The sequence below is a fragment of the Myotis yumanensis genome, unplaced genomic scaffold (genome assembly GCF_028538775.1).
Source record: "Myotis yumanensis isolate MYYU_CA2020_CCGP unplaced genomic scaffold, mMyoYum1.0.hap1 SCAF_5, whole genome shotgun sequence".
NCBI lineage: Eukaryota > Metazoa > Chordata > Mammalia > Chiroptera > Vespertilionidae > Myotis > Myotis yumanensis.
Genome location: NW_027223756.1, coordinates 69456972 through 69476502, shown reverse-complemented (window position 1 = coordinate 69476502; position 19531 = coordinate 69456972). Strand labels below are relative to the sequence as shown.

The following is a 19531-nucleotide window of genomic DNA, read 5'->3' as shown; positions in this document are numbered from 1 at the left end:
TATTATGCTTCAAAACATAATATTATAATGTAGTTTATAACACAATCAATATTCACCAAAGATTTAACACATAGAAAAGATTTTAATATAATACATATTATAAATTCATACACGTTAAGACCCTTCTAAAGAGCCTGTTTCTAATTAATTGCTTTCCTGCTCTTTTCCATTCCAAATTTTCTAATTCAAACCTTCAAGTTAAATATTTGTAAAATAATATTGGTAAGCTTTCTATTCATGGGTTAGGGGTGGCCAGCAGATCCTGAGCGATGGATTACTCTGACACAACGTTTGCTGTAAAAGAGAGGCCAAAGGGACCAGGCAGCCTTGATTGCCTGCCTCGTTAGGCTTTTGTTGCAGCTTTTACATATAATCATTAGGGTAAATAATCTTGGGAGGACACATGTGTTTGCATTGTCCTCAAGGCAAGGGCACACAAAGATTAGGTATAAGGATTCCAGTAAACACCTGGGGGTCTGCACATGCACAGACTTGTTTGGAAAGGTCAAGGAATAATTAGGGGCGCTGCCTTGGACACTCTCCTAAATCTCCCCTAAGTCGGAATTCTGATAAACAGGACAGGTGGCCTTCCACACACTTCCTTTTTCTCAGAATGTCCTCCTTACAAACTTTCCAACCAAGTCTCATGTGCTTCCCAACATTTCTCTGTCATCAGTTACATTAGGCATTTGGAATGTGAAAAATGCTTCAACAATAATTTCCTTACTATGTTTTGCAACATCATGTGCAAGAGCTTAGCAAGTAACTCACTATGTTTACTTTTTATATTGGATGAAGTCATGAAAATAGAAAGTGATTTTTCACAGATCATATTTCAAGTTGAAAGCCAGCATAACATTATAGAATATTTTATCACAAGATCCAGTTTATGATTTTTTATCCTTTTAAAATTGAGTCATCTATCATTTAAACAAGATATAGTAGTTTCCAAGTATAATTTTTATCCTTTTTAAACTTTTTCAAAATGTGATTGTAGTCATTTTGAAATAATTCTAGACCTTTGGCAAAATTGTGGTTCTTAGTCTTCACCTCTCACTCTCCAGGAGACAAGGATATCTAAGTTTTTATCTATTTCCACTTTGGTTAGAATAGTAAGCGCTTTTTTTGATTGTATTAGGCTTCCTGCTCACCTGTGATTGCATGGACAGCTATAATGATTGTAATGAAGAATGAAATAATATAGTTCACTTTCCTGAATTCCCTCTTCCCCATACTAGGAAAATATATAATTCAGAACAAAAATGGTAATTATATATATTGATCATAAGGTGCCAGAGGCAATTATTTTAAAACTATCCTATATATCATATGTTAGGTGTCCTTTCCCCTTTGTGTTCCTCTAAAATAACCTAATTTGAAGAGGAAGAGAAAATGGCGGCTAAATAGGCAGCAGTGTCATGCACCTCCTCCTAGGGCCAGGCCAGAAGAGCAACTAAATCGGAGAACATCCACGCCGAATTAACAAATTAGACATAGCTGAGGAGACAATTTCAATAAGGAAGGGCAGAGGATGCATAGAGAACACAGCTTGCCAGCCATAACCCGCATGGAATCACCACTGTGCCCCAGCAGTAAGTGGAACAGTACCTCCTGGTAGTCTCCCAGATGTCTTCAGGGAGCGTGAACCACCAGAGTAAGCTCCCTCACCAGGCCTGCTTACCAGTCCACTGGGACTCAGCATCATAGGATCCCAGACACCTCATTGAGTGCAAGCCAGGGAGAACTCTGTACACCACCCTGCCCCAGACCTCAGAACCGTGCTGCTAGCCTGACCCGAAGCCACCCGCTCAACCCCCAGCACTGGGACCTGCTGCCAGGGCAACCCAGGGCATGCCAGAGCATGCCACAGGGGTGCTCTGATTGTATAACCCAGAGCAACCCACGCCCGCTCCACCCTAGCTCCCGGGAAGTCCTTCCGGGGCCATACAGAGCAACCCAATGGACACCTCACTCTGGGTGACAGGAGAGTATGGACTGAGTGACCCAGGTCAACCTGTCCCCGTTCCACACTGAGGATGGGTGAACTGGAGTAACCCAGCATGCATCTTACTGAGGGATACAAGAAAGTGGGGACTGTGAAACCCAGAGCAACATACAGCTACTTCTCTCCGGGCCCTGGGACAGCCTTGCAGGAGCCACTCGGAGCAACCCAGCACATGCCTCACTCCAGGCAATAGGAAAGCACTCTCAGGGTGACCTGGAGCAAGCCTGTGTGCCCAACCAGGGACCACAGGATCACGCTGCAAATGAGCTGCCAGAGGGACCTAGGGTGCCACCCCGCCAAGGGTGCTGGGGCCGCACAGAAAATTGCATGCCAGAGGTCTCTGGGTCCTCACAGAGAATTGCACATCAGAGGAACTGTGCATACGCTCCCAACATCCCAAGCATCTGAAGCAGACAACTGATGGACCAGATCCATGGAAGAAGGGGATAAAACTCAGAGCAGAAACAATAAAGGCTTGAGACTCAAGGCAGACCCAGCCTATAGGCTAATGATTTCTGTACCATTGCCCTGATAGGGTCTTCAACCTCTTAAAACCCAAGCAGGGTGCCCAGGGCCAGAAAGAGACAGGAAAATGGGGAGACAAAGAAACAACCTCCATGCAAAAGAAAAGGAGGGAACCCCCCCCCAAAGGAACTAAATAAAACAAAGGCATGCAGTAAGTCAGAAAAAATAATTCAGAGTAAGGGTCATACAGTTCATAAACTAGATGGATGAGAAAATCAGCAACTTATGTACAAATCAAGAGGAAATAAAAAATGATATAGCTACAATAAAAAAACACACACACATGATGGAAGGTTTCAATAGTCCACTAGAAGAAGTGGAGGACCGAACTGGTTAGTTACAAAAGAGGGCAGAAAAACACACTCAATCTGAAGAGCAATTGAAGAAAAAATTTAGAAAGTACGAGGAGAGCCTAAGGGAGCTTTGGGATGACATAAAATGAAGTACAATATGTATAATAGGGATGCCAGAAGGAAAAGAAGAGGAGCAAGCTTTAGAAAAATTATTTGAAGGAATAATGACAAAAAACTTCCCTGATTTGGGGAAGAAAAAGGTCACACAACACAGAGAGTCCCAAAAAAGATGAACACAAAAAGACCCACACCAGGATATGTCATAATTACAATGGCAAATATTAACGACAAAGAGAGTATCTTAAAGGTTGCAAGAGAAAGACGGAGAATTACCTACAAAGGATCTCCCATTAGATTATCAAATGGTTTCTCATCAGAAACACAGCAGGCCGGAGGGGAATGGAATGAAGTATACAAAGTGATGTGAAGCAAGAGACTGAATCCAAGAATACTCTATCCAGCAAGGCTATCATTGAAAATTAAAGGTGAAATCAGGAGCTTTGCAGACAAGAAAGGCTAAAGGAGTTTATCATTAACAAGCCAACAATGCAAGACATGCTAAAGGGACGGTTGTAACAAGAAGGAATAAAAAGGCAAAAAGGAACACAGGCATAAAGAACAGAAAGGGCTACAAACAAGTACCTATCCTATCTAATAAAGAGAGGACATGCTAATTGACCATCATGCCCTCACAAGATGGTGGCACTCATAGCCAATAAAGAGGGAATATGCTAATTGACTACCATGCCCTCACAAGATGGCAGCGCCCAGTCCCCTCAGCCTTGCCTCATCCAGCTGGAGGCCCCATTCCCTTCAGCCCCACAGGGGACGGCAGTTGGGGACAATGATGCTGGCAGGGGAGTGGTTAGGGGGCTATCAGTCTGGCAGGCAGAATTATTAGGGGCAATCAGGCAGGCGGCAGGCGAGTGGTTAGGAGCCAGCAGTCCCGGATTGTGAGAGGGATGTCCAATTGCCGGTTTAGGCCCGATTGCCTAAACCAGCAGTCCGACAACCCCCGAGGGATCCCTGATTGGAGAGTGTGCAGGCTAGGCTGAGGGACAACCCCCCCGGGCACGAATTTTGTGCACTGGGCCTCTAGTCAATAATAAAATTAAATGTAAATGGACTAAATCCTCTAACCAAAAGAAATAGAGTGGCTGAATGGATAAGAAAACATGAGCCATATATATGCTGTCTACCAGAAATCCACCTCAGAACAAGGGACTCACACAGACTGAAAGTGAAGGGATGGAAAAAATATATTTTAGGCAAATGGAAATGGAAAAAAAAGCTGGGGTAGCAATACTTATATCTGACAAAATAGACCTCAAAGTGAAGACCATAGCAAGAGATAAGGAAGGCCACTTAATCATAGTAAAGGGATCAATACAACAAGAAGATATAACTCTGGTACACATATATGAACCCAATGAAGGAACATCCAAATAAATAAAAAAACTTCTGGAAGATAGCAAGGGAGAGATCAACAGCAATACAATCATAGTAAAGTACTTTAATACCCCATTGACATCACTGGATAAATCCTTTAAACAAAAAATCAGCAAAGAAATAGCAATCCTAAATGACTCACTAGATCTGATGGACTTAATCAACATTTTCAGAACATTTCACCCCAAAGCTTCAGAATATACATCCTTCTCAAATGCACATGGGCCATTTTCAAAGATAGACCACATATTGGGACACAGGCAAAGTTTCTCAAATTCAAGAAGACTGAAATCATATCAAGCATCTTCTCAAATCAGAGTGGCATACTATTAGAAATAAACTACAATAAAAATAATCAAAAAATCCAAACACTTGCAAGTAAATAGCATATTATTAAACAACTAGCGGACTGGTGCACGAATTCGTGCATATTGAAAGAGAATTGATTAGAAGAAATATTTTAATATCGCTATTTGCCCTTTCTGTATAATAGAAGTGTCAGAGATTAAAGAAAATTAGTAAAATGTATATGAAAATAATATATAAATTTATTAATAAATAAACAATATTAACATGATATAACAACAACAAAGACATGATATAAAAACAACAAAAACATGATATAAAAACAACATTGATACAAACAATGACTAGTAAATTGATTAAACATATTCTAATATCTCCCTGTATACTACATTAAGAGTAAAAACACGTTCAGAGTGCTTGACTAATTTCCCTTGTGATGAAGTATTTACAACTTTAACTTTAATGTCACACGCTCTTTGAACTCGAGAGAAAGCAACATATAACTGACCATGACCGAAAATGGGTTCAGGCAAGAATATTACTACTCTATCTAGAGTTTGTCCTTGTGATTTATTAATTGTCATTGCAAATGCTGGCATCAAGGGAAAGTGTCTTCGGATTAATTTAAATGGGAGGCCAGTGTCAGACAGGGACAAATCAATTCTTAGAATCAGAACAACCTCTCCTTCCACAGATCCTGTTAATACTTCAGCTTCTGTTGATAATAAATCTAGAACCATTACAAAGACCCCATTTACTGTTAATATTTCTCAGTAGCATGATGATTGCACCTACTTTCAATTTTAATTTATGACATAGCATTCCTGAAGGAGTAATACTATTAAGAAATTCGATGGGAAAATTTTCCTTTTCGGCATCATCTGCTGAATCGATGGAATCATCACTCAAATAGGTGTGAAAATCTCCATCGAGTATATCCAAAATTTCTTCATTTAATTTATGAATGTGCTCATTTTTAGGACAAAGAATTGCACGTTTAGATATATTTTTAATATTATCTATAGATATACTAGTTCCAAAGGTAGCTTCAATAATAGATCCATTACAAATCATTTCACAGGGGGTTTCAATAATATTCTTTCCTAAATAAAAACTGCTATCAAGTTTGCCATCTCCAAGTTTTACTAACCATTAACTAGAAACAGAATCCTCTTATCTCATATTTGTTTTAAGAGACAACTTTCTGAAACATCCCCAAACACTACAGTACTTTAAACTCATTTGTACTATGGCTGAACACATAGAATGTGGCACAACACTGAGACATTGTCAAAAATCCCCTCCAAGAAGGAGGACTTTCCCATGATAATTTCTCTTAGTAATCTATCTATGACATTTATAGCATGACTGGATGCCATCGTGCATTCATCAATAATGAGAAGTTGGGCCTTTTTAATGGTTTTAGCAACTTCGTTCTTTATATTGAGTCTAGAAATTTAAGTTTCATTTAATGGAATTGGTAATTTGTATTGGGAATAAAAGGTTCTTCCACCAAGAAGTAAATTTGCAGCAATTCCTGTAGACAATGTGGGTAAAACAGTACCACCATGACCTCTAATATAATGTATTAAAACTTTATAAAGATATATTTTTCCACTACTGCCTGAACCATCCAAGAAAAAGCATTTGAGGTGTACAGTTTGATCTTCGATGGCAGAAGTTATAGTCTGAAAGGCTTCCAACTGTTCATCGTTCAGAGAATTTATGAAAACCTCTGCCAGTTGTCACTCATACGATAGTCTGGAAGACTGAAATGTGAACATTTCATTCCATGCAACGTGAATACTTCTTGAATTTCATTAAGGGCATCCATGTCACACTTCACACAGGCATCTTCTCTTCAATGTAATTTTTAAAAAATCTTCAATAAAATGATATTTATTCTCATTGCATAAATTGTCTGCATCAGAAGCACACTCAAACACGGTTCAGGGTGCCGGTGAACAGGAATCTGGGCTGTCAGGGTGTGGACAGCAAGCTGACCAACAGCCGGTTCTGCAAGGATTGGGGCTCCCACCTCTCTACTGTCAGGGTCCGGAGTGCAGGTATCCAACTCCCTCCTCCCTCCTGTCAGGGTCCAGGGTGTGGGTGAACGGGATTGGCCACTTCCGAGAGAAATTGGGCTCCTGCCTCCCAGTTGCCAGGGTTTGGAATATGGGTATCCAGTTCCCTCCTCCCTCCTGTCAGGATCCAGCGTGCGGGTGAACAGGATTTGGGGCTGTCAGGGCAACAACAGCAAGGTCTGGGTCAGTGCTCATCATAGCTACCGGCTGGTCGACTGGCTGGTAGTCATTATGGTTGTTACAACATAACAGTCACTGGGCTTTTATTATATAGGATGATTGAGTTACCAAAGATATCAAAGAGGAAATAAAAAACATACTGTAAACAAATGTCAATGAAAACACAACAATTCAATATCTATGGGACACAGTGAAAGCAGTCCTGAGAGGAAAGTTCATACCATTATAGAGCTACCTCAAAAAACAAGAAATAGTGGTAATAAATTATCTAACTCTACAACTTAAAGAATGAGAAAGAGAGCAATAAGAAAAGCCCAGAGTGAGCAGAAAGAAGGAAATAATAAAGATCATAGCAGAAATAAAGGACATAGAGAAAAAAAATACAAAAGATCAATAAAACCAAGAGCTGGTTCTTTGAAAGGATAAACAATATTGTTGAACCTCTAGCCAGGCTACCAAGAAACAAAGAGAGAGGACCCAAACAAATAAAATCAGAAATGAAAGAGGCAGAATAACAACAGGACCCACAAAAATACAAAGAATTGTAAAAACATACAATAAACAACTCTATTCCAACAAATTGGTCAACCTAGAAGAAATGGAAGTATTCCTAGAACAATATGACATTCCAAAATTCAACCAGGAAGAATAAAAAAAATCTGAACAGGCCGATAACAATGGAGGAAATTGAAGCAGTAATAAAAAAATTCCAGCAAACAAAAGCCCTGTGCCAGATGGCTTCATAGAGGATTTTTTACCAATCATTCAAAGAAGAACTAAAACCTATCTTCATCAAACTATTCCAAAAAATTCAAGAGGAAGGAACACTTCCAAGCTCTTTCAATGAAGCCAGCATTACCATAATTCCAACACCAGATAAAGACACTACAAAAAAAGAGAATTACAGGCCAATATCTCTAATGAACATAGATGCTAAAATCCTCAACAGAATCCTAGCAAATCGGGTCCAGCATTACATTAGAAAGATCATACAAAATTACCAAGTGGGATTTATTCCGGGGATGCAAGGATGGTACAATATCCACAAATCAATAAACATGATACATCACATAAACAAATAGAGAGACACAGATCCCATAATCATATAAATCAATGCAGAAAAAGCATTTGACGAAATCCAACACCCTTTCTAGATAAAAACTCTCAACAAACTGGGAATAGAGGGATCAGACCTCAACATAATAAAAGCCATATATGACAAACCCACAGCCAACATCATATTCAATGGGCAAAAACTAAAACCATTTTCCCTAAGAATAGGAACAAGACAGAAATGCCTACTCTCACCACTCCTGTTTGAAATAGCACTGGAAGTTCTAGCCAAAGTGATCAAAGAAGAAGAAGAAATAAAAGGCATCCAATTTGGAAAAGAAGAAGTAAAACTGTCATTGTTTACAGATGACATGATATTGTACATAGAAAACCTTGGAGACTCCATTAAAAACCTACTAGACTCAGTAAATGAATTGGCAATGTAGCAGGATACAAAATTAACACCCAGAAATCTATGGCTTTTTTAGACGTCAATAATGCACTCATAGAAAGAGAAACTAAAATAACAATCCCATTTACCATCGCACCAAAAAATTAAGATACCTAGGAATAAATTTAACTAAGGAGGTAAAAGACCTGTACTCAGAAAACTACAAGACATTGAAAAAAGAGATAAAGGAAGACATAAACAAATGGAAGAATATACCATTCTCATGGATTGGTAGAATCAACATCGTTAAAATGTCCATACTACCTAAAGCAATCTATAGATGTAATGCACTCCCCATTAAAATACCGACAGCATATTTCACAGACCTAGAACAACCTCTCCAAAAATTCATATGGAATGAAAAAAAGACCCCAAATAGCAGCAGCAATTTTGAGAAAGAAGAACAAAGTTGGAAGGATCAGAATACCAGATATCAAGCTATATTACAAAGCCACTGTTCTCAAAACTGCCTGGTACTGGCACAAGAACAGACATATAGACCAATGGAACAGAACAGAGAACCCAGAAATCGACTCAAGTCATTATGCTCAATTAATATTTGACGAAGAAGGCAAGAACATACAATGGAGTCAAGACAGTCTCTTCAATAAATGGTGTTGGGAAAATTGGACAGATACATGCAAAAAAATGAAACTAGATCATCAACTTACACCATATACAAAAATAAATGGATAAAGGCCTTAAATCTAAAATGGGAAACCACAAAAATCCTGGAAGAATTCATAGGCAGCAAAATATCAAACATATGTTGTAGCAATATCTTTACCGATACAGCTCTTTGGGCAATGGAAACTAAGGAGAAAATAAACAAAAGGGACTACAACAAAATAAAAAGCTTCTGCAGAGCAAAAGAAACCATTAACAAAATAACAAGAAAGCACACTGCATGGGAGAACATATTTGCCAATGTTATATCAGATAGTGGCCTAATCTCCAATATATATAAGGAACTCATACATCTTAACAAAAGAAAGATAAACAATCCAATAAAAAGTGGGCAAAGGACCTAAATAGACACTTTTTGAAAATGGACACAGAAGGCCAAGAGACATATGAAAACATGCTCAAAATCACTAATCATCTGAGAGATGCAAATCAAAACAACAATGAGATACCATTCCACACCTGTCAGAATGGCTATCATCAACAAATCAACAAAAGGCAAGTGCTGGCGAGGATGTAGAGAAAATGAACTCTTGTATACTGCTGGTGGGAATGCAGACTGGTGCAGCTACTGTGGAAAAGAATATGGAGTTTCCTCAAATAATTAAAATGGAACTCCCATTTGGTCTAGTAATCCCACTTCTAGGACTATATCCCAAGAAATCAGAAACATCAATCTGAAAGGACATACGCAACCTTTTGTTCTTAGCAGCACAATTCACAATAGCTAAGATTTGGAAACAGCTTAAGTGCCCATGAGCAGATGAGTGGATTGAAAAACAGTGGTACATCTACACAAGGGAATACTACCCTACTGTAAAAAAGAAAGAACTCTTACCATTCCCAACAGCATGGATGGACATGGAGAGCATTAAGCTATGCAAAAGAAGCCACTTAGGGAAAGATAAATATTACATGATCTCACTCATTTGTGGAATATATTGAACTACATAAACGATGAACAAAAATAGATCCAGAAACAGATAAGCACTGAACAGACCATCAAACTTCAGAGGGAAGGCAGAAGGGGGGAGGGGGTAAGAGATCAACCAATGAACTTGTATGCATGCATAAGTGCCCATCAGCAGATGAGTGGATTAAAAAACTTTGGCACATCTATGCAATGAAATACTATGCCACAGTAAAAAGGAAGGAACTCCTACCAATTGCAACAGCATGGATGGAACTGGAGAGCATTATGCTAAGTGAAATAAGTCAGTCAGAGAAAGATAAATATCACATGCTCTCACTCATTTGTGGACTTTAATGAACAACATAAACCAATGAACAAAAACAGATCTAGAGACAGAGAAGCATAGATCAGATGTTCAAACCTCAGTGGGAAGGTAGGGGAGGGTGGGGGTAAGGGGTAGAGATCATCCAAAGGACTTGTATGCATGCATATAAGCATAAGTGATGGATGCAGACAACAGGGGGTGAGGGTGAGGGCAAGACTGGGGGGATGAGGGGACAATGGGTGGATAAAGACACATTTGTAATACCTTAATCAAAAAAAATTTAAAAAATAAAATGTTCACTGTAAAAACTTATTTTAAATAAAATAAAATGTAAAAAAATAATTAAAATAAAATAACCAAATTCATGAACACTTCTAGATTAGTCATATTATCCATGCCTTTCCTGCTGCAGCACTTCTGAATAATCTACACTTATAAAAGACAAAGATGCTAATTGACCATACCTTCGCTACACCCAAGCCACACCCACCAGCCAATAGGAGCTACTATATGCAAATTAACCCAACCAAGATGGCGGCCGGCAGCCACGGAGCTGGAGCAAGCAGGAGGCTTGGTTGCCCTGGAGATGGAGGAAGCCAAGCTTCCCGCCTTCCTGGGCGGCTGTGGCCTCTGCAAAAGGAACAAAGTTTCAATTACAGAAGCTAAATAAAACCCAGATACCTGCTTCCAGCCAGCCTCCACTGGGAGCTTGGATGGCTGGGGGCTGTGACCAGCCTGCAAACAGCCATCAGCCCCTCACCCAGGTTGGCCATACCCTCATGGTATGAGGGTCCCCGCTGGGGGGCTTGGCCAGCCTGCAAACAGCCATCAGTCCCTCACCCAGGCTGGCCAGGCACCCCAGTGGGGACCCCCACCCTGAAGGGACTGTGGCCAGCCTGCAAACAGCCATCAGTCCAGTCCATCACCCAGGCTGGCCAGGCACCCCAGCGGGACCCCCACCCTGATCTGGGACACCCTTCAGGGCAAACCAGCTGGCCCCCACCCATGCATCAGGCCTCTATACTATATAATAAAAGGGTAATATGCAAATTGACCCTAACAGCAGAGCGACTGGGAATCACTGGTCACTATGACACACACTGACCGTGCTCAATGCACGAGCTGCCCCCTGGTGGTCAGTGCGCTCCAACAGGGGGAGCTCTGCTCAGCCACAAGCCAGGCTGACAGCTGCCAGCACAGCGGTGGTGGTGGGAGCCTCTCCAGCCTCCTCAGCAGTGCTAAGGATGTCCAACTGCAGCTAGGCCTGCTCCCCACTGGCAAGTGGCCATCCCCTGAGGGCTCCTGGGCTCCCAGAAGAATGTCTGACTGCCAGCTTAGGCTCAATCCCCCAGGGAGCGGGCCTAAGTCAGCAGGTGGTCATTCCCTGAGGGGTCCCAGACTGCGAGAGTGCACAGGCCGGGCTGAGGGACCTGCCTGAATGCACAAATTTTTGTGTACCAGGCCTCTAGTCTATAACAATAAAAGCATAATATGCAAATCAACCGAACAGCCAAATAATCATCGGAACAACCATCCGGAAGACCTTCCAGACGAAGCTGGGGCTGTGAGGGCCAAGGCAGCCGTGGCTGTGAGGGCCTACTCTTGTGCGAATTTTGTGTATTGGGCCTCTAGTAGTCCTATAATGGAGTATATGCTGGAACTAAAAGCTTATATCCTATAGTTTCCACTTGGCCCTTCAATGACCAACCTGCCTACTTCTATTCCTTGTAACGTCTTAGCTCAGTTGCTATAACTGCAGCTGCCAGCTTGTCTGTTTCATTTCACTCTCACCACACATCATCTGTTTTGATTCTTGAGTCCCTTCAAAACACTCTAGTTACTTATCCTTGCTTTCAGATTCAACCTCCTCGATGAAATTACTGCATGTCCTCACCAGTCATCAAATCATCAATGTTGATTCTTGTCTCCTTCATATAATGAAGCCACTCTTCAAGGTGACGAAATCCAGCATTCATCATTCTTCTTGACTTTTACTGCACTCCCAAATTTATAGACACCTGAATTCGTAATACTCTCCACTTATTATCTGTGATAATATGCCCTCCCATATGCCTCTATTTTTTGTCTCCTGAATAAGAAAGGGCTCTGGTCTGGCTGGTGTTGCTCAGTGGTTGAGCATCGACCTGTGGACCAGGAGGTCATGGTTCAATTCCCTGTCAGGGTATATGTCTGTGTTGTGGGCTTGGTCCCCAGTGGGGGGTATATAGGAGGAAGCCAATCAATGATTATGTCTCATCATTGATGTTTTTCTTCTCCTTCCCTCCCTCCCTCCCTCTCTCCCTCCCTTCTTCCCTCTTCCTTCCTCTCTGAAATAAATAAAAATATATATTAAAAAAAGAAAGTGTTAACACACACACACACACACACACACACGTTCCTTATCATTCTCTGTATTTTTTACCTCACATTGCTCAGTCCTCTTAAGCTTCTTAGACCATGGAAACTAGATCTCCCGCCAAGATCTCTCAGATGTATACCAGTTTAGAATTGCAAAATAAATTCTAATTTAAGGAGGACCACTTCCACCATCATTGATTACGTTTGGAGCTCCAGAGATCTGAAGTAGTCTGTTTATTCTGTGATCTCCCACCCTAGCATCTAAAAAATTCAAGAAGAGATATATGTGATCTGGTCCTCAGCTGCCCACTGCTCTCATCTATTCTCCAGGAATAACAGCTCTGATTATATTGGAGGGGTCATGGTAAAGAAAGAAAGAAAAATATTTCTGTAATTAACTTCAGTTTGTATCATCTCTCTGCTGGTTTCATGGATACTCTGGCCAGCTTCTCGGGGTACAGATGTTCTTTTGAGAAGGAAATCCAGTTAATGGCCCTGGAGGAGTATATGTGAATTCTTCAGAAGGCCTTGGTCAAGGCCAACAATTCCCAGCTCCATGACACACCAATAGTCCAACCCTTTTCCTTAGCTTTTGCCCCCTGTTCCTGCATCTGACAGTTTCCTGTCCACAGAATTCCATTGCATATCTCTTCTTCCCAGCTTTCCTAAATATAGTCTACAAGGTGTGGGATATGTTGGTTTAAGCAGGATGAATACTAGCACTTGTTAGGAGGCCCAGTACAATCACTAGTTCCCCAATTTTTGTTGTTGTTGTTGTTCTCTTGGCCCAAATTTAAGCCATAATTGTCAACCTATTGTTATAGCACCCTCGAACAATAGTGTCTCAGAATTCCTCTATCTTTCCTTTGTTTTGTTTTGATCTTTATAGCCTATTCCAGATATTTTGTTCTCTGAAATCCTGTTCCATTATTTCACATTCCTTGTTTTTAAGTGTAATCCTATTTCATTATCTCTTTAATCAAGTTCATACTTTTGAAAACATATTCAAATCTTTTAATCATTAGTCCTTTTAAAAATCATATAATATATGAAATTCATATGAGATCATCTCACCATGTGATATTCTTCCTATATTTTGAAACTCCTAGACTTTTTGTAATTTCTCAAATGATTATTTGCTTGTATAACCAAAGGGTTTATTTACCTTTTTTTTTTTTTTTTAACATATCAGTTATTTAATCGGGTTCTTATAAGAAATTCCGAACACAAGTTTCTGAGGATAAAGTCCATTGGTGAGAGCGAAGGTAGCCCTGGAGCTGAGGAACAGCTTTGATTTTTGGCAGAATTTGTGAGTCCACAACTTTCTGGTCAACCTTGAGCTGTTCTGTAATCTCGTATTTCTCTTTCTCTGTGTTGAACTTCTCACCTTCCTGGTGTCTGGGCTTGCACAGCTTCTTCTTGAAGTAAACATCAGTGAGATGTTTGGGGATTTTCACACCACAGATATCAATTTTGGTGGAGGTGGTGATGACAAATTTCCGGTATGTTCTACAAAGAGGCACTCGATTGAGGGACAGAGGTCCAGGCACAAGTAGCAAGCCACTGCTCGGCTGCTTCAGGAAAACCACCCTCTTGCCTCTGTGGCGCCCAGTGAGGATGATCAGAATGGTCCCGGGAGTGATGCTGGCCCGCAATCTCCTCACATGCTCACTGAAGGGTTTCTTGCCTGGCTCAACAGCTTTCAAGGCACATCTTCAGTAGGATAATATCTAGGCATTTTGCAAGTTTAACCACTCGGGTACCACCATTCTTGTCACCACCAACTGGTTTTGTGACAGTAGCAAGAACTTTCTCCTTTGTTTTCTTTTCAATCCTAGATTTAGCTGCCAAATACTTCCTCTTGTCCATGGCCTTTTGCGAATACATAGCCAATTGGGAATATCTGCCAATTCCTTTGATGAGGACTGGGTTTTGGCTGCAGTGGGCCTTCCCCTTCTTAGGCGCCTTAACCTTGCTGCCAGCATCAGCCTTCTTCTTGGCTTCAGGCTTCTTCTCCTTAGTATCTGGCTTCTCAGTTTTCTTTTCACCTGCCATCTTGCAAGATGGGAAAAAGAACTCTAATAATAATCTAATTATTTTCATATATACGTCCTAAATCTCAAAAAAGAGAATATGTTTTAAATGTTTTAGAATAGCACCTAGCATGAGACTTGAGGAATGGTTTTCAATAAGTGAAAGTTTTAGCAGGTATTACATATGCATGAAGAAACTTCTGAGCATGGACAGTGCACTTCAAACTAAACTCAAATGATAAACTGCATTCCTTTTTTATTATAGAATTCTATTACATAAGTACTTGGTTGGAGGAATGAAAATATTCAATTCATCCAATAATGTTATGGTGACACTATATTCCATAACCTTCATTTAGCCCAATAAGGTTATAGAAATACCTTATACATTCAGAGAACTAGTCCAAGAATTAAGTGGTCCTTCTGGTCTACTTAAGCATCCATGGGACAAGAGCAGGCACTGCCTTATCAAATAATGAAAACATAAGAAGGAATAGGGATGTGGAAGAAAATAGTTTTTGTAAAGAGAGAGAAGAGAAATTCTTGAAGCAATTCTATGGAAAATAAATTCACTCAAAATAATTATCTTAATGAAGATGGTGCAATAAATGAAACGAATTTAGCATAAATTGTTCATATTTTCATAATAGGTTTTTTGAGTTTTGGAATATGACGATGTCTAAATATTAGCAGATGTTATCTGAATAATAGAGTTCTCAAATTTAAATTCCTCACATTCCGTGTTTCCTCTTTATTCTGTGTGTATGTAATGCACAAATATGTGACTTAATTACATGAATAGAGCCTGATGTGCTAATTTCTAACTGGTGAATTAAAAAAAAATGTGTCTAAGCTATGTTTTCTCAAAATGGAATTTGTAATATAAATTTTGTTATCTATTTTCATAACAGCAGTACTAGACTATGATACATCAAATAAAGGATTTTCCTGCTGCTATGAAAATGGCAAGAGCCCTGACATCTCCACTTTTATTAGTTTTCTAATTTTATTTCCAGACCCATAGCTTATTTGATACAAAGGAGGGTTTTTGGTTCACTGATACAAGAAAAACTCCATAAATACACAGAGCCATAATGTAACCAAAAGATTTAAAAGTTGAGTAAGGACAGAAACATGTTTTTAAAATGCTTCTGGTTGTAGGAGTAACTAAGGTTGGCAACTCTTACTAGTATCTAATGTTGTGAGTAATAAAAAGAGTCACTTTTCACTGATAATTACCTTTGAATTCAGTTTCAAGAGATGTGTAATCTACTGAAACATCTTTCATTTCTTAAATGATTGAACATGTGTTCATCATGAAATGAAAATATATTTATTTCAAATATTTAAATACCAGTACCAAAAAATATACAATTTCCCTTCGTAAAATATCAGAAATTAAAATAATATAAATTTCTTAAATATAGTCACTGTATTTATACTGTTTGACTTAAAAAAAATTATATTGAGACTTAATTGCTTGCCCTCTTTGTACTATGACAGGTTCCTGAACATAAAACAGTTATTCAGGAACACTTTACTAATAATATTGCTGTCAGTTATTTATATATATACACATATGCACAGCTGATACAAAGTTCAAACTGGTACTATTTTGACTGTTGTGCAGAACAGATTCTGAAGAAATGCATTTATTTCAAAGCTAAGTACATGATGCCAATTCATTGTTAGTAATATTTTAAGGTCAAGCATATCTTTATTTGAAAACCTTTAAAATTATTATGGTAAATGTAGAAATATTTCAACAAAATGAGATCATATTGAAAAAACAAAAACCAACAAAACAGCTCCATAACTGAACTCTACATGGCTAGGAATAGCATGAGTACCATTCTTTCCAGTTGCTCCAATAAATTACTTTTATCAGTGAAGAAAAAAATCCTGCGCCCATTTAATCACTTTCTCTCTTAAGATCCATATTTATTTTATAATTTCCTTTTATTTTTTATAGATATATCTATATATAAAACAGTCTAAGCGACCAAATGACGGAATGACCGAACAACCAGTTGACTGGTTGCTATGATGTGCAGGAGCTGCCCCCTGGTGGTCAGTGTGCTCCCACAGAGGGAGCGCAGCTCAGCTGACCAATGGGTGCCAGACCAGGGCTCAAGTCTGGTGAGCTGCTGTGATGATGCGCGCCTCTCCTGATCGGGACTGACTGGGCACTAGCCTGCAGCAGGCACAGTGGGGCCCAGATGAGCAGGAGAGCCCGGCAGGAGTGGCAGGCAGCATTGGACTGCCAGTTTTGGCCCAATCCCCACAGGCCATGCCGAGGGACCCCACTGGTGCACGAATCTGTGCACTGGGCCTCTAGTTATAATATAATTTACATACTCTAATATTTCCTCTTTTAAGTGAACAGTTTTGGTAACTGTATATTATATAACTACCATCACAATTAAGATATTGAACATTCTAGCAGCCCAACAATTTCCTTGTGTATCTTGCACTCAATTTCTTCTCTAAATACCCAGCTCCAGACAACCATTGACTTGATTTCTATACTTATACGTTTGCCTTTTCTAAAAAGTCATATAATTGGGATAACAGAGTGTTTAATCTTTCTTCTTCTTACTTTACATAGGGTAATGCTTTTGAGAAATCTGCAAGTTGTCCATATACCATACTTTGTTCCTTTTTATTGCTAATTAATATTCGATAATATAAATATAACCAAAACATCTTATCATTCAATGGTTGATGACTATTTGTGTTTCTAGTTGTCAGTTACTCTGAATAATGGTCCTAGGGACATTCACAACATCTTTCTCTAGATATATATTTTCGTTTATCTTGGGTGAATACCTTGAGTGGGATTGCTGGATCATATAGCAAGTGTATGTTTAAGTACTAAACAATTTTTCAATGTGGCTGTCTCTCTTTGTATTCCTATCAGCAACATGAGAATTCCATTTTCTCCACATTGTCACCAGCACTTAGTACAGTCTTTGTATTTCAGCAATTCTAGTGGATATGTCACTATAATTTAAAATGCATTTCACTTAGCATAATGCTCTCCAGTTCCATCCATGCTGTTGCAAATGGTAAGAGTACCTTCTTTTTTACAGCAGCATAGTATTCCAGTGTAGATGTACCACAGTTTTCTAATCCACTCATCTGCTGATGGGCACTTAGGCTATTTCCAAACCTTAGCTATTGTAAATTGTGCTGCTGTGAACATAGGGTGCATATATCCTTTCTGATTGGTGTTTCTGTTTTCTTGGGATATATTCCTAGAAGTGGTATTACTGGGTCAAATGGCAGTTCCATTTTTAATTTTTTGACGAAACACCATATTGTTTTCACAGTGGCCGAGCATTATGCTAAGTGAAATAAGCCAGTCAGTGAAAGAAAAATACCACATGATCTCACTCATTTATGGATAATAAAGACCATTATAAACTGATAAACAAAAATAGATACAGAGGCAGAAAAGCATCGAACAGACTGTCAAACTACAGTGGGAAGGCTGGGGAGGGTTGGGAGGTAAGAGATCAACCAAAGGACCTGTATGTATGCATAGAAGCATAACCAATGGATGCAAGACACTGGGGGGTGGAGAGGGGAGGAGGGCATGTGTCAGGGGGTAGGGGAGGCCGGAGGAAGGTTAATGGGGGGGGGGAAGCTGACATTTGTACTACTATTTGTAATACTTTAAACAATAGAATAAAATTTATCAAAACAAAATGCATTTCACTGATGAATAGTGATGGTGATCAGCTTTTCAGATGTTTATTTGCTTTTCTATATCATTTTGTGAAGTATCTGTTCAAAACTTTCCAGTTTCTTAATTGGGTTGTCTGTCTTCTTATTGTTGAGTTTTAAGTCTTATTTATATATTTGAAATAAGTCTTTTGTCATGTATTTTTAATGTGTTTTCCTAGTCTGTGGCTTGCATTTTTATCTCTTAAACTGTGAATTATCAAAGAAAAATAGATTTTTAACTGTGGTAAAATCCTTTTATTCATTGCTTTTATGTTGTGTGTCTATGTTTTTTTCAAAGAAATCTTGCCTAACCCAATGTCACAAAGATTCTTACACTGTCGTGTTCTTGAAATTTTATAGTTATAGTTTTTTATTCTACAATGTATTTCAAGTTAATTTTTATATATAAATAAGATAAAGGTGAGGTTCCTTACTTTTCATATGGATATCAGTTTTCTAATCACCATTTGTTGAAAAAACTACCTATATTGAGTAAAGTTGGCACCTTTGATGCGAGTTAATTAACCTTAAAGTCTTTTAAACATTTTTATATTGCTCTCTTGCTCTCAATTTCTTCTCCCTACTCATATTATTGTTTCTATCTAGTCATATGATCTCTATGGGATCGTTATTGTACTCCCATGTCTTGTATCATTGGCCATTAATTTATATACCTTGCTTTATTGTTGAAATTTCTAAGATAAAAATCAGTCTTTTGCAGATTCACCCTAAATAAGCTCACAAATCCCTTGGAACTTTGTCACCCCGTGGTCTGACAATGTGCCCTTTGAATTCACTTGAATGAGGTTTTATTAAATTGTTTAATTCAGTGTGCACACTTCAATTTATTTTTGGTAATCCAGTACCAAGCTTGTCCCTTGAATCAAAGAGCTTTGGGTTCTTCATATTTAAAAGAGGGATTTGTGTGTGAGGATATCTACAGTTACTTATTCATTTTAATTTGAAACTATACCATAAATGTGAATAAACAAATTTATCTGCCTATCAAAATCATGATTACTGAAAGGGATACTTTTCCATTGTTCTAGATATTCAAAATTTAAATTGTATTCCTGTTAGAAA

The 19531-nt window shown here is 39.0% G+C and overlaps 1 protein-coding gene and 1 pseudogene across 1 annotated transcript in view; both read right to left on the bottom strand.

The window, feature by feature from the left end:
- Nucleotides 1–19531, bottom strand: part of GALNTL6 (polypeptide N-acetylgalactosaminyltransferase like 6) — a 944384-nt gene that overhangs the window by 864574 nt on the left and 60279 nt on the right. The gene's annotated exons all lie outside the window — the stretch shown is intronic.
- Nucleotides 13727–14741, bottom strand: LOC139011773 (large ribosomal subunit protein eL6 pseudogene; annotated as a pseudogene).